We start from the raw sequence: 23,063 nt of genomic DNA, 5'->3' as shown, positions 1-23,063 counted from the left end.
ATGAAGATCCCTCACAAAATATTTCAAATAAATTAGTTTCTTTGGTGAAAGAATATAAGGATAACAAGGCTATTACTGACAAAGAAGCAGATTTTATTATTAATAAAAAATCTACAGTCCCTCTAACACACATAATGCCCAAAGTACATAAAAGTTTAAGCAATCCCCCATGTAAAATGTTTTAGGGGTAAATGCCATGACTGTGAATATTGACCAGTTTGTAGATATTTTTTAAACCACTTGGTTACATAGTATAAATTACATCTTAAAGACACTAGTGATGTAATCAATCTTTTAAAAGTAATTCAATGGGAGTAAGGCTTGCTCTTACTAGTGGCACACATTAGCTCTTTAAATCCCATAATCAAACATTCACTTGATATAGAGGCATATAGTGATCTGAACATGGATTTGAAAAAAATAAAAGAAGTTCATTTCTTTTATACTTTGTAACAATTATTTTCATTTTAAGGAGGATTTTTATTTATGGAAGGTATATACTGCGGTGGGCACCAGGTTCACCCCAAGTTTTGCAAACACTTTTATATGACATTGGGAGTCATAGCAAATTTAGACCAATAACTGATACTTGGCAAACCTGGTGTCATGGAATAGATACATAGATTATATTTTATTTATTTAGAAAGGGAGATTAAAAATTGTATATGATTTTAAACAATGTTTAAATAATAATAATTTGAATATTATTTTAAATTTTAATTTGAGGTTAGTGATCTTTACCTTCATTTTCAGGAACTGAATATTTACATTGAAGTAGATATTGATATCTTAAGACCAAGAAATATACCAAACCCACAGATTCAAGAGGCTATATGAACACTAAAAATTGTCAAAATAATAATTAACTAAATGCAAATTAAAAAGGCTCAGGTGGAATTGTTCTGACAATAGAAAGTAGCAAGTCATATAATTTAGCTTTTATTTCCATTTTTAATTCCCAGCGCCATCTGGTGGTGGTTTTTAAAAAACATCATCCCATCCTTTTAGGAGATCCTGTATTAAAATCAATTTTACCTGACAAACCAGCCTTTAATTACCATAAAGCGTCAAAGTTATAAACTAAATTAATCAAAAGTGCTACTGTATATCACCCGCCTCTAAAACTAGCACTCTACTATATAAAGAATTCCAAAGATTTGGAAGTTGCTTGATGTGCAGGAATATGAAGAAAGGTGCTAAGAAGATTATGGAACCAAATATTAATGGATTTAAACATAATATCAATTAATTTACTATAATTCAAATATGTGATCAATTTTCATGAATGTGAATATGGGAAGTTTAATATTGGGAGAAACTCAAGGGCATTGAAAGTAAAATAGGTTGAGTATTTTAGGAATATTAAGAAAGGTTTATCCACCCACAATTTATCAGAACATTTTAGAAGTGTACATAATTACAATTACAATCCCATATATAGTAATAACTTTGGTGTCTTGCAACTGGCAAGAGACAATTGGAGATTAAAAAACTGTACTAGTGCATTGGTGATAAATTAAATTAAATTTATTTATGAGATGAAAATCTTAGTACCTAGCGGTCTTAATAAGGATTTAGAGTAAAAGTGCATCTTAAATTAAAAGTTTTCTTTTATTGGGACCAATAGTTTGAATGTAATTTTACAGTTTTTTTTTATATTTATATTTTACAATTTTCATTAGTTGCAATTTATATTTAAGAAATTACCAATAATGGTTCCCCATCTGCTAGTTATTTAATTGAAAATACTGGCAACGGGTGGAAATAATGGAAAACGTGCTGCCTTTAAAAATGTCCAATTTATTATCTAAATATGGAAAAATTATGGAGAAGACTCCAAAACAGCCATGCTCCAGCTATTGAGATTCCTGTGATATAACATCAGGCATGTGGAATCTAAACAGTCCAGGGGACAAATGGGAAATCTTATCACTTATATTTTTTCATCTTGACAGAGGAAAAAAGAAACTGATGTTTTTGACTTCACAGTCTTGGCAGAAGACATCAGTTTATCCTATGTGCGGAACTTTGGACTTCCAGCCTGGGCTTCTATACTATATGAATACAGTTCTTGGATCTTTTAACATTCTGTCTTTCCACTTACGTATTGGGAAGAGGGGTTAAGACTGATTATGAGGGATTGTGATTTTGTTTGTTTTATTATGTTCTTCCTGTATTTGTAATATGTAAATTGATTACCCCTCACAAATAGACTGGGCATTTATTAAATCGGATATAACACCTACAACATTCCCATACTGCCTTGATAGAGACTTGTAAAGTTGAAATGTTTTACCAGTGGGAGTGCTGTTCTACAGTGAAATGCCAGAACATTATTTGCACTTGGGTCATGATCAAAGGATCTGTATTATACACATTTCACTTTTACATCTTTTAGAAAGGAAATTTGTCTGAATCATGTTGTTTATTTCTGTTTTAATATGTCTATATGGATGTTTGTTTTACTAAATTGTGGAAAAATGGAAATGCACTATTGTGCCCTTTTTCATTTTCATTATTTATCCTATGGTACTCCAGGTAAATGATACATTTGAAGAAAAAGAAGACTTACAGATTTATGAGATTTGATCATTCAATTCCCATTTCTGAATTGAATATACAAAGAATGGGGTGACGTGGGTGTTTGATGTGCCTACCTATTCCCACAAGGTGACAGTCGGATTTAGATTATCTGTACATTTTATCAGTGTGTTCACATTTGGGTTTGATTCCTGCAAATTTCTTTTGAGAGCACTACACTATTTAAAAATGTCGTTCATTTGTATGTTGAGTACATGTTAGAAGAATTACATTGTGAAGGATTCCATTTGAAGATCCACCTGATAAAACAGTTGGTTATAAACTCCGGTTCTATGAATATTGTTTAAAGTTTTGGTACCAGGATAGGAACATTCTCATTGTTTTTTTTTATACTGTTGAGGTGTGGGTACTGGATAAGATACAACCTTGGCAGCCATATTTGCACATGTCCCAGGGTAAAATTTGTTTTATCCAACATGGAAATCATGCAATGCTTATATCCTGCACCAGTTAGCCCTGTATAATAAATTTGGGAGTTGAGAAATACCAGAGGGCTTCATACTAGGTATATGAAAGAAACAATGTTTGCTGTGTAATGGGCACCTCTTTTGTACTCACAAGTGTCAAATTGTGGGGTCCCTTTTGGGTACTTTCACTAGGATTGCACAGTACCCTTCTGATTCACATCGAACAAGGTGCCATAAAAGGAGACAACTGGTGTTAGACGATCACTGTTTCAAAGCAAAATGAATATCTCTTAGGTGGAATTCAATTAGCTGCAACTAAATGACCATGCTCCCCAATTCAATTAGCTGCGGGAACGCTGCGAGGAAAAATCTGCACTCAGATTTCTTCATTTTAACTTGTGGAGAAACCCATTGATCTTGCACTTTACTCAAAATCAATGGGTTTGTGCAGTAAACTCCTGGTTTACTGCACAGGAAAATGGCTAATTTAGTTCAATAACTATTCCCCATGCAGCACAGTCAATTAGCTGTGGGGTATATTCCACAGCAAATTGAATTCCCCCCAATGGTACAATTAAAGATACTTCTGACTGGTAAAAATGGAAGGTCATCAATTTTGGCATCAGAAGATGCACTGTCCACATCACAAAGAAAAGAGATGGAAAAAGAAAGCAGACTCATAGGGGCATATTCAATAGGCTGCGAGAATAGCACAATACCCGGACCTGCAAGGTTTTTCCTATTCTATTAGGTGCGTGTGTTTTTTTAAAACATGCGCCGGGAGGCTTTTATTCTCGCACCTCCTGAGCAAGCATGATTTCGATGATTTTAGGTAAAATCACCGGGACTTGCTCTGACACCCCCGCGGCACCCCCCTGTGGATTAATTAAGCAATTGGAAGTATCCAATTAGCTTAATTAGTCCTTAATTACTTACCTTCGGCAGCGCTGTCTTCTTCATCCTGCGTCGGGAGCAGGCATGAGTATGTGAGTGCGTGTGGTGTTTGTAAGTGTGTATGAGTGTGTGTGTGTGTGCATGAGTGTGTGTGTGTCCCGGTGTCAGTGTGCCCCCCCCTCAGTGTCACTGTGGCCCCCCCATAATGGGCACAGGGAGAACTAGATCTCCCAGCAGCCATTGCCCCACCCACCAGCCCCTGGAGCCTCCCAGGACTCCCAGCAGCCCCCTCTCCAGTAAGAAGAGAGAGGGGATGCCCCCAGGAGCTGTGGAGACCGGGCAGGTACGTAACTTTTTTTAAAATTTATTTACGCAGCGTGTGATTTTCAGTGATGAAAACACTGCATCCACTGTTTTTTTAATTGAATCCCGTGGGTATCGGGAGCGCACATACCCTCGGGATTCTGAAATTGGGCGCGAGGGGCGCAGGGTTTTAGCCTTGCTAAACCTTGCGCCCAATTGAATACACCCCATAGTAGGATTTTCACTGCAATCCTTGTCACCTTTACTTATTGTCCTCCCACACTCTACAAGGAGACAGTAACTCCCACCAGTACTATAAGTGTAGCCTAACAGTGTATCACCCACCCAGGTAACTGAGCTAAACAACAGAGGCCCTGACTACTCCAGGCCTAGTGTTCAAACAGTAATAATAACTCTAACTTCGGGGGGATAGTGCTCTGACTATTTTCTTAAACCTAGTTACCATACTACAACACTGCATGAGTGAAGCAACAGAATCAATATCAGTTAACACAGGTAAGAAAAAGAAAACCTGTTGCAATTGCCTGATTAGATTTTCCTAATAACCGGCCAGCTTCCAACAGGGCCGTGTGTTCCTTGATGTAAACAGGGGCCTAGTACCGTTTAGTTATCTTTAGGACCTAGTGTACAGTACCTTATTCACATTAAACAGGGTGGTGTGAGGGAGAGAATTTTGACAGGAATTGCTGCCAATTGGACAAATTGATTGCACAATTATAAATAATTCTAACACATTTTATTAATAATAGATACAAATATTGCCATCAATTATAAGCAGATGACAATACACAATACACCTCTAAAAATAATAGTTAAAATATGTAATAGAAAGATACACAATCTGGCTATATTGTCACTTATCGTATTAAAATAAGCCAATTGACTGTATTTTCATATAATCCTAAACGGTTATCAATTCTTATAACCAAAGGAAAATCTAATTGCTTCCAGATGTTTATAAAACACTCCACACTTCTTTACTATATATTTGTTAGTGTAAGTATCTACACATACAAGCTCTTATTATTGTTATACATATTTCCTTACTCAACTGGTAAAACAAAGTCAGATTTCCACCAGCTTAATGGCTGAATATCCACTACAGATTTATGAAAAATGTATATTGTGTTATATACTCCAGTTAGGAAATCATATATGTGACACTTTTCTGCTGCTTTGACAGACACCTTTATATGAGAGCTAGCAGTCCTCCTTCTCCCTTCTGGTATATTTGTCAGTTAGGGAGTCCCAAATAGGCTGATCAGTATTTACACCAGTATCAACAGATTTATTACATAGATCGCCTGACTTTTTAAAGGAAATTAGCAGTCCTCTCTTTTTCCCCTTTTAGTGGATAGCTATTATTCACACCAATCTGGGTTTTGTATACGCACAACTATTTTAGTGCAGATATTCCAATATGTTAAATGGCTGTCGTCCACTTTTTTAGGATTATTTCTCAGTCCTCCAATGATTTATATATATAATCCAAGTGGTTTGTACTCACTAAGAATCTTGCATGGAATTTATCTCTATCAGCAGCAGAGCAAAAAAAATAGAGCATCCTTTACTGCATGCAGTGTGGAGCAAAAAAAACAATTGTGGGAGTTGTAGTGCATCTCCCCGCCTCTCTGTGAGACTCAGACAGAATGACCCCCACGCACTAATGTGTGCTTTTAAACCCACTTAATTACCTTAGTAATTGCATGACCTGGTGCTGCTGTGTCACGTCTTGTAGATTACGGGCTTTATTACATACACTTACGGTTTCCGCGTTCCAGTGGTGTCACATGTATACCAGCGGCCATTTTCAATTACCATTTCTGCTTTTTTGTTTCTAACAGTTAGAATAATGCATTCCAGCAGCTGTTTTTGTGTTCCAGCGGCCATTTTTAATTATTATTCTCTATTGGCTGTTTTATTATGTATATATATATTTATATATATATATATATATATATTTACTGTATATACAACAACCTAGTTGTCCAATTTAGCCATTATTGCTAATATGATTTCATATCATTTATAGTCCTCTAATTAGCCAGATAATACAATATAGCATACATATCTATTACATGATAAAATTAATTAATAAAAACCAATTTAATTTATACAACCCTATCTAATGATATGCACAATAGTGATCAGAAGAATTACCCAGCAATTGTAATAAAAACATTTATTATATATAATTAGATTACCAATTCTAAAGTAATAAATTAATAACAAACAAAGATAAATAACCAAAATATAAAAATGAAAAAGAGAAAGTGAGATTAAAATTAGGAATAATATATATATATATATATATACAGTATATATATATATATACTATATATATATATATACATATATATATATATATATATATATATATATATATAGAAGCCAATGGTGCTCCGGCACTCACATGACTGTAATCCAGAAAACTTGCTCAGGTGCCCGCCTTTATAGGAAACAGCGTCCCCACAATACAAATCTGAATAAGGCGGCACTCAGAGTCCATGTACTGATATAAATAGGTGGTGTTTATTCACACATTCATCGACGTTTCGGGGCCATCTGCCCCTTCTTCAGTATGACAAAAAGTTACATGGCATCTCTTCCTGGCACCTGAGAAGCCACCATACGCTAGTGGAGAGCTCTATGTCAGACCATCAGCTGCTGCTTTTGTCTATCTATAGCCTGTCTGCATGCGAATTGCTACATTACATTGTCAGCGGCTGTGACGGGGGGCACCAAATTATAACTTGCCTCTGGGCATCTGGGATGAACTTTCCCCACTCCCTCTACTTCTGTGTTGACTCCCACTAGCAGCTAAAATCTTTAATGCTTGGCTGTGGTTCTAGTATCTGTCTGAGCCTGACATCTTCTTTCTTGATCCAGGATCTTCTGGCATCTTCCCACAACACTGGAACTCTTCTTCTCTCTTCACTTTTCACCATCAGACTGATTGCTTTGTTATCATGGTGTAATATTAGATATTTTAAGTGGGTGAAGCTATGATACAGCAAACCATGATTTGACCACTGCAATGACATTAGATTAGCTGCTCCCCAGACAGCTGCATTTGGCTTTCCAGAAGCACCAATTTTAAAAGATTGTGTCATGATTGGTGGAGCTTAAACCGTTAAGGGTTCAAGCTTGCCAGAGCTAGGATTGGCCAATGGAGCTCAATCTACAGCTCTATGTAATATTTTTCATGCATGTTTATACTTATCAAAATGTTCGCTTTTATGAGTTCAGGCGATTGAGAATATGTGTCACTCTTGGCTTACGACACCTTTATAGAAATCACAGACTATGGGGTGTATTCAAAAGGGCACAGGGTATTCATCACTAATACGTAGCGAACCTTACACCCAATTTTGGATTACTGCAGGTATGCGCTCCCTATACCCGCAGTATTTAATTAAAATAATGCATGCTGGGTTGTCTGCTTAGAAAACCCTGTGGGAGGATTAAAAAAAGATACTTACTAGTCCGGTGGTCTCTGGCTCCCAGTCATCTCCTCTCCAACTTTGCACTGGGGAGGGGTCTGCTGAGAGACCAGGGGGCTGCTGGGAGATGTAGTTCTTCCTGCTGCTGGCTCCGGGGGGTAACACACACCCGGGAGTCACACACTCATACTTACACATGCTCACACATACTACTCACACTCACACATACTTACAGATACTCATACACATACTTACACACACTGCTGCCAAAGAAGACCGGAGCACAACGATAGAGGAAGAAGACACTACTTCAGAAGGAAAGTACTGGCTAAGCTAAATAGAGGTTTCCAATTGCTTAATTAGTCATTAGGAAGGGGAGGGGGCTTCCAGGGCCCCTGAGCAATTCCTGATAATTTTTCCTGGAAATATGAATTTTAGAAAAACTGGTCGTGTTCCAGGGATGCGAGAGAAAAAACCTCCCGCCTTTCAAAAAAATAAAAAACCCTCCACCTAATTGAATAGCAAATATCCCGCACCTGCAGGAAAAACCCTGCAGGTGCAAGATTTTTGCTATTGTCACACCTAATTGAATACCCACCTATTGCTCACCATAAATATACTGAGGTACACATAACCACTAGCGTGGTGATACAATGCATCTTTCAACTTTTGAAGATTCCTTGACAAATCCAGTGGGGTGTTCCTCTACATCAATAAAATGGTGGTGTATATTGTGGGACTTGAAGTTTGCAATTTTATCTCTGTGCAGTTCTGCTCTGTGACTATTGAGGCTTGGTTTATACCTGCTGAACTCTGTACAGTGCTTTACTGCTCTGCTTTGTTTTGCTTACAGTACCTTAATATAGTACTTCTATACTATATTCTCTTGTGATGGATCCTTTTCACTATTGAGTGATGGATATATATGCTGCGGCAGTGGTGTTAGCTGGGGATCGGTATGAAATCTCACCGGACATGAGCCCAGCGGATGTAATACCAACACCAAAAGCTCGGCAGGACTAGATCCCGACATGGAAATTATCTCATCTATCCCTAACCTTTTCCCCCCCTAACCCTCCTTTATGGGTGCCTAACCCTAACCTCCCTCCTAACCCTAACCTCCACCCAGGGGTGCCTAAACCTAACCCCCCTCCCGCAACCTAAACCTAACCCTCCCAGGGGGGTGCCTAACCCTAAACCCCCTTCCTCTAGCCTAACCCTCCTGAGGGAGTGCCTAACCCTAAGTCCCCCCAGGAGCCCCTAACCCTCCTCCTTCTGTGGCTGTCTGTTGCCGCCACCCAACTTACCTTCAATTGGTATGCCAGGCATTGGTCTTGCAGCATAGGGCTAATGATAGGCATCAGGATTTCGACGCCTATCATTAGTACCTTGCCGGGATATGACAGTTGGGAAGCCGGCAGTCGGCATTTCGACTGTTGGCTTCCTGACTGCATACCGTTAGCTGATAGGGAGTGGGCACAGAATAGGAGAAGGTTGAGATCATGCTGGACAAAGGAGTGTCTGCTCGTTTTTTTTTTTTGCAAAGTCCGGGGATTCTGCAGAGGCCAGCGCAAGGATAGAGGTTAGTATAGAATCTTTTTTCCAGGTACTCCCATTGGATTTCTACATGGAGAAGGGGATAGATCACCTAGCAGCAGGTAGGTATGTGTGAGTGAAGTAGGTGTATGTAATAAAGTTGTACTTTAGATGGAGTGTGAGTGTTGTGGTTTTTAATAGAAAGTATGGTGGTCGCTGATATCAGCTTAATGATATTGCTCAGGTGCTTGTAAATGGCGGGGTTTATACTGAACCACAGAAAAAAGAAGATTCCCTCCAGCACACTGCTGCAATATTAGCAAAAATACTTCAATCCTACATGATAATAGAAATTCAGAGGTATTGGTTGCATACATTTGCAAATATATGATTATGCACCTGGCCAGCATCAAGGCTCCTCTATACCGGCATCCTTAACATTAAGGGGTTCACGTCCGAGGCGAAGAGCAGCCCAAAAGAACCCAGCCAAGGACCACTCCCAGGACATCACACGAAAAATGGAAAAAAGGTGATAGTGAAGTGTAAAGTATAGATGTGTCAAGATAATCAATATGTGTTAATATAATAAGAAAGAATTAAAATTACATAAATAATAAACAAACAAATGGAAAGGTGATGAAAAAATATCTATGTGAATTAAGTGGTGATGCCCTGAAAAAGGCCCAGCCAGAGCCACTCTGGGGGCCCCACATCCAAGCGCTCACCCCAAAATAATTATTGCTACAAAATAGTAGCACCCACTCTGGGTCATATAATTACAATTAATGTACTGTATGATAACACCACTTGTATAAGCTGAGAGCTGACTCACCTAGGAGGTACCCCAAAAACCTCCATATGGGACTATACGGACCAGCACATTCTCCCAATGCTGGCTCCTTTCATGCCTCTCAGAACTGCAACTAGAAAGTTTGGTGGTCGCTCACATCAGTTTAATGATATTGCTTAGGTGCTTGTAAAGGGTGGGGTTTATACTGAACCACAGAAAAAAGAAGATTCCCTCCAGCACACTGCAAACATATTAGCAAAAATACTTGAATCCTACATGATAACAGAAATTCAGAGGTATTGGATGCATACATTTGCAAATATATGATTAAGTGCCGGGCCAGCGTCAAGGCTCTTCTATACCGGCGTCCCTAACATTAAGGGGTTCACGTCCGAGGTGCAGAGCATCCCAAAAGAACCGAGCCAAGGACCACTCCCAGGGCATCACACGAAAACTGGAAGAAAGGTGATAGTGAAGTGTAAAGTATAGATGTGTCAAGATAATCAATATGTGTTAATATAATAAGAAATAATTAAAATTACATAAATAATAAACAAACAAATGGAAAGGTAATGAAAAAATATCTATGTGAATTAAGTGGTGATGCCCTGAAAAAGGCCCAGCCAGAGCCACTCCGGGGGCCCCACGCCCAAACTCTCACCCCAAAATAATTATTGCTACAAAATAGTAGCACCCACTCTGGGTCATATAATTACAATTAATGTACTGCATGATAACAGCACATGTATAAGCTGAGAGCTGAGTCACCAAGGAGGTACCCCAAAAACCTCCAAATGGCACTATATGGACCAGCACATCCTCCCAATGCTGGCTCCTTTCATGCCTCTCAGAACTGCAACTAGAAAGTATGGTGGTCGCTCACATCAGCTTAATGATATTGCTCAGGTGCTTGTAAAGGGCGGGGTTTTTACTGAACCACAGAAAAAAGAACATTCGCTCCAGCACACTGCAGCAATATTAGCAAAAATACTTGAATCCTACATGATAATAGAAATTCAGAGGTATTGGTTGCATACATTTGCATTTCTATACTTTACACTTCACTATCACCTTTCTTCCATTTTTCGTGTGATACCCCGGGAGTGGTCCTTGGCTGGGTTCTTTTGGGATGCTCTGCGCCTCGGACGTGAACCTCTTAATGTTAGGGATGCCAGTATAGAGGAGCCTTGACGCTGGCCCGGCGCTTAATCATATATTTGCAAATGTATGCAACCAATACCTCTGAATTTCTATTATCTTGTAGGATTCAAGTATTTTTGCTAACATTGCTGCAGTGTGCTGGAGGGAATCTTCTTTTTTTCTGTTGTGGTTTTTAAACTATTTATTTACAGCAGGGGTACGGGTGTCGGCCGCCTGCTGGCATGCTGGAACCAGTAGTTCCACTGTAAAATACAATAATTTCTCTTTTTGTACACTACTATTACCCACAGACCATGGGTTTGGGGAACAGCCCCGGGCTTCAGACTAAGTCTAGTGTGCTTTAATTGGGGGGTCGCCACCTTCGCTGAGACCCCTGGCTTGGGCTGACAGGCTGGGGGTATTAATGCTTTGGCAGGGAAGACCCGGTGATAGGGTCCCCTGGCTGTGACAATACACTCCAGTCGGTTTTTGGTCAGGTGCTGGTTTTTAAATATAGGGGGACCCCTACACAATTTTTTCCCATTATTAAAACCAGGACTGGCCAGCAGCCAGGTGCTGGTTCCTAATATATGATTTTCCCCCCATATTTTTAGGAACCAGGACTGGCTGAGCAGCCCGGGGCAGACCCTACGTCATTTTAAAATAAAAATGTTAACACATACCGTATTTCACTGATTTGTGCAGGCTGCTTGTTCAGGAGGTAAATTCGGGCAGTAAACTTGGGGCTTTAACACAGACAGGATCGATCAAATACACTATCCTGAGTAACACGGGAGCTTGGTAAATTCACGATTTATTTTGTGAAAACATTGGCCGTTTTTGATCTATTCGAGTTTAAAAACAGATCAAATTGGGACCAACACGAATCTTAGTAAATCTACCCCATTGAGTGCTAAATATAGCTGAAAATCTAGATGTTCATCAGTATATATGTTGTATGAATGTAATTTTTTGTTGAGCAATAATAGACCTTTACCTAAAACAAACTGCATGCAATTAACTCTGAAGACTAGATTTGCTCTGTTATACAAGGAAACATACAGTATACTGTAGGTCTCAAAAGGTAAATTTATCAAGGATAAAACAAACAGAATGGTCATCTAAATGTAACATTAATGGCCACATTCTATGTTTGTTTAATCTTTAATAAATTTACCTTTTGAGAACTATTTAATACTAATCCACAGTATTCTGGTATATTGTTTATTTTATTGATGCATTAAATATTTTTTCTTATGCATGTATACTTCTATACTTCATGTCTCTGGAACAAGTGAACTGAGAACTTCACGTTGATCACTATAGGGAAGTTTCTTTCCATTTTTTTAATTTTATATTTTTTCATATCTACATAAAATATATTAGGCTTATAAGGTAGTGCCAAATCCGTACTCCACTTATATTTTGTATCTTCTTTTGTTTAGGCTGCTGGGTTTCTGGTAGGTCGCTTACACCCAGTGAAGCTCCATTGTCTCATTTCTTCATCACATAATATAATTTATTCACTAGTGCATCCCAAAACCCACTGTTTTTTCCTTTGAAATGAAACAGCAGTCAAGTATAGTGAGGGGTTGGGTACGGGATGCCGGCGCTTGGGATCCCGGCGGTCAGAATCCTGATGCCAGCATCCCGACAGGGTTCGGATACTGACAGGTGTCGGTTGGTATCCTAGCCCTCTTCCTACCCCTAACTCTCCCTCCCCACAGCCTAAACCTAACCTCCCCCCTAGTGCGTACCTAACCCTCTATTCCCACAGCCTAAACCTAACCTCCCCCCTGCAGCCAAAACCTATCCCTCTCCCTAGTGCCTAACTATAAACCCTAACCCTTCCCCTAACCCCAGTACTTACATTTGGAATCCCGGCAGTTGGAATGCCAGCACCAGGATTCTGACAAGTTTAGGGATTCTGGCACCGGCATTCTGAACACCAGATTCCCCACAGTCAGGATTATGACCACATCCCCATAGTGAGTATGTAGTTAGGGATCATGGCTTGCAGCAGACAGGCAAAGTAAAAATAAGTCCCAGGGTCAGGGCAGGCAGAGAGCAAAGGTGATATAGAAAATAGCCAAGATCAGTTCAGGAGAGAAAAGCTAATACACGGGAACACTGTTATACAGCAACTAGGAAGGAAGAATGCACTGTCTAATGGAGAAAAGCCTGAAAGGCCAGCATTCTTCTGTGCTCAGACTCAGCTGAACAACATGAAAAGTGTTCCAGTTACCCAGCAAATATGAATGTTTACTCCAGAGGAGACGCAACAAAGAAGAGGTAACTGGAAGCTGTTGTTGACGATGGAAGTGGCTTTGGTTGCTACATCTTGCTGATGGGCTATTAGATTCTAACAACTTGTTTCATCTGGTATAAAGCTATTTGACTTCACTAGGGGGCAACATACACAATTACAATAAATGTGTGTTGTTTATTACCTTTGGGTTCCAATTTCTGCATTCTCCTTTTACTTAATTAGATGGGTCTTGTCTCTACAGCCCTTCACTGTCAGCTCTTATTATACAAACTTTCCATCCCGCAGCACCTTACAAAGTACATAAACAAATACTGTAATATGAGTGATGTTTCTATGGATGTGTTAGGATGTATTAGGAAACTGTTAAATATATGGCCCTTTTGTGATAGCAGAAGTGCAGAATACTGATACCCTCTCATATTGATTTGCATATACATTCAAAGTGGGGTAAGAATGATCGATGAGTTTATTTTTACAAATGTATCAGACGTATAAAGTAATTAATTTATTTTGTGCTTTTTAAAAGATGTTAAAAAACCCAATCATTATTGTCAAGTTGATGATGATGATTGACACACACTATATGGACAAAATTATTAGATTGTAAGCTTGCAAGCAGGGCCCTCTTACCTCTATGTCTGTCTGTTATTACCCTGTTTTGTTCTATCAATGTTTCCAATTGTAAAGCGCAACGGAATATGCTGCGCTATATAAGAAACTGTTAATAAATAAAAAAATAAATTAGGGCGCTTGACCATTAGACCGACAAGGACTGTAATGACATTGTATTCAATACATATACTTTAATATGGAGTTGGTCACCCTTTTGCAGCTATAACATGTTCCACTGTTCTTGGAAGGCTTTCCACAAGATTTTGGAGGGTTTCTGTGGGAATTTGTGCCCATTCATTCTGTAGAGGATTTATGAGGTCAGGCACTGATGTTGGATGAGAAGGCCTTGCTCGCAATTTCCGTTTCAGTTCAACCCAAAGGTGCTCAATGGGATTGAGGTCAGAGCTCTGTGCGAGCCAGTCAACTTCTTCCACACCAAACACTTCAAACCATGTCTTTAATAGTCCTTACTTTGTGCACCCATACCATTATCCCTCCTCCACCAAACTTCACAGTTGGCACAATGCAGTCAGACAGGTAATGTTCTCCTGGCATCTGCCAAACCCAGACATGCCCATCTGACTGTCAAACAGAGTAGCGTGATTCATCACTTCACAGAAAACGTTTCTACTGCTCCACAGTCCAGTGTTGGTGTGCTTTACACCACTCCATCCGACACTTGGCATTGGACTTAGTGAAGTGAGGCTTGCATGCAGATGTCCAGCCATGGAAACCCATTTCATTGAGCTCCCGCCGCACAGTTTTTGTGGTTACATTAATGCCAGTGGAAGTTTGGAACTCTTTAGCTATGAAATCACCACAACGTTGGCGAGTTTTATGCACCATGTGCCTTAGCAGTCGTTGACCCCACTCTGTGATTTTATGTGGTCTACCACTTTGTGGCTAAGTTGCCGTTGTTCTTAAATGCTTCCACTTTCTAAAAATAGACAAGACTCATCACAGACTGCAATTGCAACAGCATACGCAGATCAGTCAATGGGGAGTACTGCGCATGCATATGCATCGCAATGCGCATGCGTGAGTTAGCATTGCGATTGCTCTGCAATCACTCTCGCAGACAGAAAGTCATTGCAGATGGTAGGATGGGAGATCAGCATTAGGGGTGGTGACGTGGGAGTGGTTGGAGAAATGCAGATGTGAGTAGTGGATAAAGGTGTTTAGTGTGCCAGTTATGCCCCAGGTTCAGAATAATAATATGACAATACACAAGGTAAATATTAAAATCAAAAGACCAGTTTTATATAAAAAAACATGTAGTGAACACTCATAGCAATATGAAAATGTGCAAATTCTAGTTAAAGGTACAGTATATAAATTAGGATTAAAATAATCCCTCTCACTACAAATAATGCATTAAAAGCCTTTAAAAACAGGAGGTATTTTTAGAACTACTTTAGTTGATAACAACCAGCATTGGACCACAGAACAAAACAAGTGAAAGAAATAAGCAGCATCCTAGCAATTCTAAAGAACTATTGTATTCCCAGCAGGGCACCAGAAGCATCGCTCTAACATCCACACAATGATTACATTTTTCTGTGAAATTAATAGAGTGAAATTTGTTGTGCTTATAAAGTACAAAGTATAGTGCAGACTGTCAGCTTTAATTTGAGTGTATTCACATCCAATTAGTAAGAAGGGTTAAGGAATTATAGCTGTTTAATATGTAGCATCACCTGTTCCAAAGAACCAAAAGTAATTGGACAATTGACAGGTGTCGGCTATTCCTTTATTTCTTTATCACAAAAAGTAAAACAACTCACAAGTCTTAACAAATTACCCAATGCTGCATAACGGTTAATCCTCTCATGTACTGTATGTAACTCATATTGGATGTGTCGACTGAGATAATTGGCCTCTGGCAGGTGAGACCTGCTGCATAGGACTTCATCAATCTTATAGTGGTTAGTGCACTACCTGATTTTTTGTCTTTTTGTTTTATTGGTTCATTTGGCGGTAACACTGACATCACTTAGAAGGGAGTGCTGCGAACCTTCCTCTGTACATATAGCTGATAATTATTTTGAATATTTGTATGGGAATGGCGCTTATTGATCTAATTTTTTCTTTAGTTATTTCTTTATCAATTAAGCAGGAAAAGGGTCTGGAATTGATTCAAGTTGAGACATTTACAGTTTATTTGGAAGCTGCTGCTGTGAACCCACAACAAAAGGGCAAAGGAGCTCTCAATGCAAGTGACACAGGCTATCCTTAACCTAGGCACACACTATACATTTATCTGTCAGACCATCTGTCAATCTGGCTTGTTGTAATGAAAATCTGGTAACATATGGGGGCAAAGGACAATCTACCATTTCCTCCCAAACACTGTAAAACAGCCAAAAATGGTTCTTCAGACAAATTGGTTAAATCAAATCAATTTATCCAATTTGAACAATTGGTTTTGTTTGTTTTCCAGTGTTTGGGAGCAAATGGTCGATTGTCCTTTGCCCCCATACATTACCAGATTGTCATTCCAACCAGCCAGATTGGACAGATGGTCTGACAACTGTGTGTGTTTAGCTTTATGCTAAAGACAAAAAAAAATAATGAGAGAGATAGCATGAGCCTTAGGAGTGTCCCAATCAACAGTTTGGTACATTTTCAGAAAAAAACAATTCACTGGTGATCTCGCCAACACAAAATGGGCTGGACATTCATGGAAGACATCAATGTTGAATGATCGCAGAAACCTGTACATAGTAATGAAAATTGCTATAAATGTTTTGCATATTGTGAAGAGAGTAGCAGTTACATGCTATATAAAATGCCCTAGGGTTTAGATCTACAATTCTTCTTTGGACACCAACATTTTTACCTTTCATATTTGAGCCGTTGTCTTAAATCTAGACCTCTCATATTTTTTAAAGGAATTTTTTAATTTTTTAGCTCATCAATGATGGTTTTGCTAACCCCAAATATGTGACTTTATCATGTAAAAATCCAAATAATTTTTTCTCTACAGATATATCTTTTGCATCTTTGATTTCACATACCGAACCGCTACTGTCATTTGCTCTTTGTGAGAAATATTGAAAGTAAAGTCTAAAATGATAGAGTAATAAGTGGCCTTGTTAATTTCAGCTTTTTATAGCCGACTCCAGGAGCTGTATAAACTCATTTTGTATAGTTTTTCCTAAATAATGAACATTGGCATAAATTTCTCTTGAATCAATCCTTCGCAGATCTTCTGACATGATGCAAATTAAGTTGGAAATGCATTCCACCAGTTTCAGAAAATGTCCATTATTATGTTTATAGAGAGTATCTAAGGTTCCTCTATAAGGCAGATATTGCATACTCAATTACTCTGCTATATAAAGTAGATGCTTCAAAACTTCTCTCTATTGCTCTTGTTCACCCAAAGTAAACATTTGTTTCGGAGTCAATAGTGATGTTGAGTCTTAAACATTGCTTTAGTTCTACCCAGGAATGGTAAGCTCCAATGTGATAAGGTGGTACCTCATGGAGCAATCAAATTTTACACACATTGCTCCAATCAGAATAGACTTTAGTAGAGACAAGTAAAGACTTATACTTACCCCCTGAATTAAAAATGTTGCAACAAAAGCAGAAAACTTAATTTTTGCAGACACTTTAAATGAGCTTGTCTCTATGAACTTCCTCTCCATTGTGTAAATGTCTTTTATACATACTGTACTTGGATTGAAATTTCTTACATTTTTGAAACTTTGAAATTAAAATTTACTAATTGCTCTCGATTTTTTTTGACCAACATCATTCTTATTTTATCTGTAACTTTTTGTGGCCAACTTCCAGAATCATTAACATCTAAACTGGGACAGTTGTTGCCTGAAAATAAAAATAAAATAAAGAAATAAAAAAACTTTTTGTAGTGTAAGTCACCTACCAATATACCACAGGTTCTCATACCCAGTCCTCAGGACCCCAAACAGTGCATGTTTTCCATATCTCCTCAAAGAATCACAAGATAAATAATTAGCTCCACCTGTAGATCTTTTAAAATGTGTCAGTGAGTAATAAATTCACCTGTGCACCTGGCAGGTGACCTGGAAAACGTGAGCTGTGTGGGGTCCTGATGACCAAGTTGGAGAACCACTGCAATATACCATAGTTATGAAAATAAATACATTTTTAAAGACCCAGGCACTGCTTCTAAACAAATTTTTGTCTCACTAGTTTCATATGAAGAAACATATGCTAACCGACAAACAACACAATCATTTGCAAATAAAAGTTTTACTTACCATACTTGCCATAGTTTCATCAGCTTGAGAAAGTCTGAAGTGTTGTTCTCAGTGCTCACAATGCAATATCTGGGTACATTTTGGGATTGTTCTTGTTCCATCTTATTGTCATATGTGAACTTCTAAATGCAGATTCCCGATTATCGGTAATCTGCGCGTGTGCAAGACCAGTTACGCACATGTGATTCCCCTTCATAGTTTTTAGTCTGTGGTCCCTAAAATGCTCTTTTATGCCCTAGTGTGCCCTACATACTGTAAGTAGCATGGGCAAGTAAGGTTATAGATGACAAACCTTGTTTCACAGTCATTAAATTATGTAATGTCAAAGGAGTTGACTGTAAAAAAAAGAGGTGATGTTCTCCACCTTATTCTTGCTGTAGACTAATGGCCCTCCATTGACTTTATTGGACTATCAGAGACATTTTAATACTTTTTAAAAAATAAAATGTTGTTTAAATTGAAATAAAAACATGGACCACAGCTGCCCTTTGCCTATAACAGCTGCCCCAAGACTGACCGATAATGACGGGCTGCCCACACACTGAAGAAGCAATGTCAGTCATTGCTGCCAGTGGCCATGGAGCACAGTCTTACAAAATCAGAATTCCCTCATCTCACTAGCAAGAATACAAGACAAGTGAGATCCCAACTTCTCTGATCAGCTGAATACACTGTGGTCCTGATTTTGAATCGCACATAATACCAATATTCACAGAGTTAAGCTATTGTTTACTAATGTGAGTGTGTGAAAATCCATAAAAACTCACATGATGGATGTGTTACACTACGTATATGCACAGAGTTGCAGTAGTGATTGAGCTGCATGATGTGAGAAATGTATTGTAAATGTAATGGGTGTTCCTGGGTTGTGACTGGGGGCTGTTATAGAAGTGTCTCAGTCCTTGTACATTCAGACACACACTTGTACACTGGTACGCCATGGAAGGCCTTATACTCACATTAGCATAAAATTCCAAATGCGACTAAAGCAAAATACACTAAATTGGTTGCAGCAGCATGTGAGAATCACTATGGGGCACCAATATGGACCTGAGATGTGAAAGTACATGATGTGAAGAGGACAGTTATGGTAGAACATTAATAAAATTAGAGGCATACTTTGAGGTGAACCAATACAGGGGGCCATTACATTAGTATAATTAATTCAAGACCAGAGAGGATGGGAGAATCCATATGTGGGCTCATGATATTGTACAATGTGTCTCAAAAGAATGGTTGCAGGTCACAATCTCACATCACTGTAGCTGCATTGAATATAGGTCCTGATTCAGACCCACTCGCGAGCGGCTGTCCGCTCGCAAGTGGGTCGATGTTATGCACTGAGCATGCCCACAACGGAGGGAGCTCCGTCGTGCGCATGCGCCAGACGCGACGAGCGAAGGAAAATCCTTCGCTCATTGTGTCTGATCAAAGGGGGCGTGCTGTCGATGTTGATTGACAGCACGCCCCCTTTGGTGGGCGTGCCGGGGGCGTGCCTCCCTGACGGGGGCGTTCCCACGGGAACGCCTCCCGTCAGAAGCCGGCCCACTGACATCACTAGTGATGTCAGTGGGAGTGATTTTGGCTCTGATAGAGCCAAAATCACTCCGGAGCTTGCGGTTGAAAACCTTAACCGCAGGCTCCGGCTCGCAGTTCCGATGCTCGCGATGGTCACGACCATCGCGGCCATCAAAATGCACGCTCGTATAGGCTGTGGGTGGTGACCCACAGCTATACGAGCGTCCAGGAGGACGCTCCATTTTCATGGAGGGCGGCCCTCATTCAGAGCGTGCGCTCTGCTCAGAGCGTACGGCTCTGAATGAGGGCCATAGTTCCTTAGAATGTTTGTTGACTTGTATTCCTGCCACTTAGAGTCTCTCTGTATAGTTTGGCAATAACAAATGCCTACTGTATTGTATGACGGTCACAAGGATGCTTTAAGTATTGTATGGCAGACACTAGTATGGTCTTTGTATTGTATGCCAGTTACTGGAATGATCTTTGTATGGTATGGTGGCCACTAAGAAGCTTTCTGTATTGTAAAATGATCACTGGGATGCAGTCAGTATTTTATACTATGATGCTCTAAATTTTGGGTACAGGTAGGCAGAAAGTTTGTAAGTTTTTTTTCTTTTACTCTGATAGTTATAATGTATATTATCCCACCCATTTTTGTGGTTAACCCGCCTACAAATTATTTGTTCTTTCCTACAATCAACTCTTGGGTAGGATTTATTAGCAAAATGAAATGTAGGAGGTCAGTGCACAGGTAAAATCAGACAGTTAAATAGTGTGATACATAATATGTAACCAAAACGTTTCATTGATGTCTGGTAATCATAACACCATTACCTCTACAATATAATAGTGACATGTATTCTTATTCGGCGGTGCTCCCCAAATGTCACAAAAAATATTATAAACAAAAAAAAGGGAGAGAAAGCAAACTCTTGTATGGGGGCACTCTGATTCTAATATTTTTTAAGTTATTATAAAACTTAACTTTTAATACATCCTATCATACAAAAAATGTCTCCATCAAATATAAGACACATATTAAAAAGAAAACATAAGACACACAATTTAATTAAAAATGTATTAAATAAAGAGGTGCCTATTAGATATTGCACATGCTGACAATCCAGATGCATCAAAGTGTATAGAATCCAATGCGCAACCTAACATGACCTACTTGGAAGGAAATAGTGAAATCTAAACAAGAATGTAAGTTCTGCAATGTATTAAATTCATATTCCATGTGCAAGGGTAAAAAAGGGTAAAAAAAATTAATAAGGGTGTTATAGGAACTTTAAATCCACTGTCTCATTAAAAGCCCCTCCGGATGAAGGGTGCTCAATACATGGATCCAGTGCGCCTCTCTCATGCAGAGCCTTTTAAATATATCTCCTAATATATTTGTCTTGGGTATATGCTTCAATCTCCACAATTTGAGTCCAGCAATTTTACCTCTATGTTTCTCCAGAAATGTTGGGTACACTATGGGCTATCACCTTATTTACAATATTCCTCTGGGTCTCTAAATACTGTAGTTTCAGGGGCGAGGTATACGGCAAACATATTACAGCCCACACTAGCATTACAGAGCTTTTTGACCTAATTGCACTAGAAGTGATAGTACATATACCCCCCCCCCCCATACAGACATATTTGGTTCTATTACATGGTTACTCACTGCAATTACCATCAGATTGCAGATATGTTACAGGACATATTGTTGCCAATACTGGAAATACCTGGATGTTCCCCTGTAACTAAGAATATCTGTAACATGCAGAGAAGCCAAGAAATCAATGAAGACCATAAACTTTGAATACTCAGCATCCATCTCTTCTCCGGTTAGGTGGAGACTGTGGTTTGTGTTCTATACTAATTACCTATCACGCTTCACCTCCACCTAATCCTCTGGCAGCACAAGCTGTTTGCTGCTGTCTTCTAACCAATGTCTTACATCCCATTTGCCCACAATACCTTATATTTCCTTTATTTGGAGTGTTGATCTGTATTTTCCCCATCATTCCCTCATCCTACTCACTGTAGCCCCTTGTTTCCCCTTATATATTTCCATTAATTATGGTTATTATGTTGAAGACACTAATTCCTTGCACTCTACTTCAAAACATCCAATTAAGAATGTAGGCACAAATGTTATGTACTGTAATGCAACCTAAAGCTGTGCAAGAGAAATATATCTGAAAGCTGACTGCATGTAAAGTTGAATGGAACATTTGTAATGTTGACATTTTTCCTTTCATTTACCCAAACATGCAATAATGTATGCACAAAACTGTACCGAAATAAATGACAAGAAAATCTACTTATACAAATCATATTTATTAATGTTATGTGAATTACTGGCTGTAAATGTTTTATCTTCTCATTTGTTCATCAAGAAAAAACAAACTGGGTAAAATGTAACTTTTTTGTATATAGAAATTTTTGTTTCTTTGCAAACCCTAAAAAGAACATCAGATATGACACAATCTCTTACACTGACTTACAGAGGGACTGGTAGTCTTTTATAGCATTGAGCACCTCATGCAAATTGTGGCTTAGAGTTGTCAGCTTGAAAAGCTGCCCCCGATATGCTGTGATGTTACAGTGACTTGGGGTTGTGATCTGATCATAGGTCTAGAGCAAATCATATAACATGTTTTTATTTTGTTGTTTCCTGTATCTCTCCCCACTGCTTGGTAAGTCAGAAACCACTGAAGATAAATCATTCTGGTCTGTATAATTTAATTAGTTTGTTATATTTTGAACTGTGATTTCTCAATTACCGGAGTCATGTCACAAATACAGCTTGTCCAGCCAGACTCTGACATCAGAAAGCCAGGTGACAGCGTAAAGATACCATGTAAAACATCTGGATACACATTCAAGGACTACTATATACACTGGGTTCAACAAGTTCCAGGGAAAGGACTGACATGGGTTGGACGTATTTACCCTATGAATGGAGGTAAAGGCTATTCATCATCATTCAAAGGAAGATTCACAATCTCCACAGATAATGCCATTACTACAGCCTATCTACAGATAGACAGACTGATTGTGGATGATACAGCCACATATTACTGTGCTAGAGATGCACAGTGACACAAGGAGGACTCTTCTCATACAATAACAATCAGAAGCAATGTCACCATCTGACCACTTGGATGCAGCAGACTCCAAAATATATTGTTTCTATTAACATATAAATGCACAGAAGAAAAACACAAAAAACATATGATATAATCAGATATATATAGCCACAATATACACGTGTCTGCATCC

Source organism: Taudactylus pleione, unplaced genomic scaffold (genome assembly GCF_031769625.1).
Source record: "Taudactylus pleione unplaced genomic scaffold, aTauple2 ptg000095l, whole genome shotgun sequence".
Taxonomy (NCBI): Eukaryota; Metazoa; Chordata; class Amphibia; order Anura; family Myobatrachidae; genus Taudactylus; species Taudactylus pleione.
The sequence above is the reverse complement of the archived record's forward strand: the minus strand, read 5'-3'. Positions refer to the sequence as shown.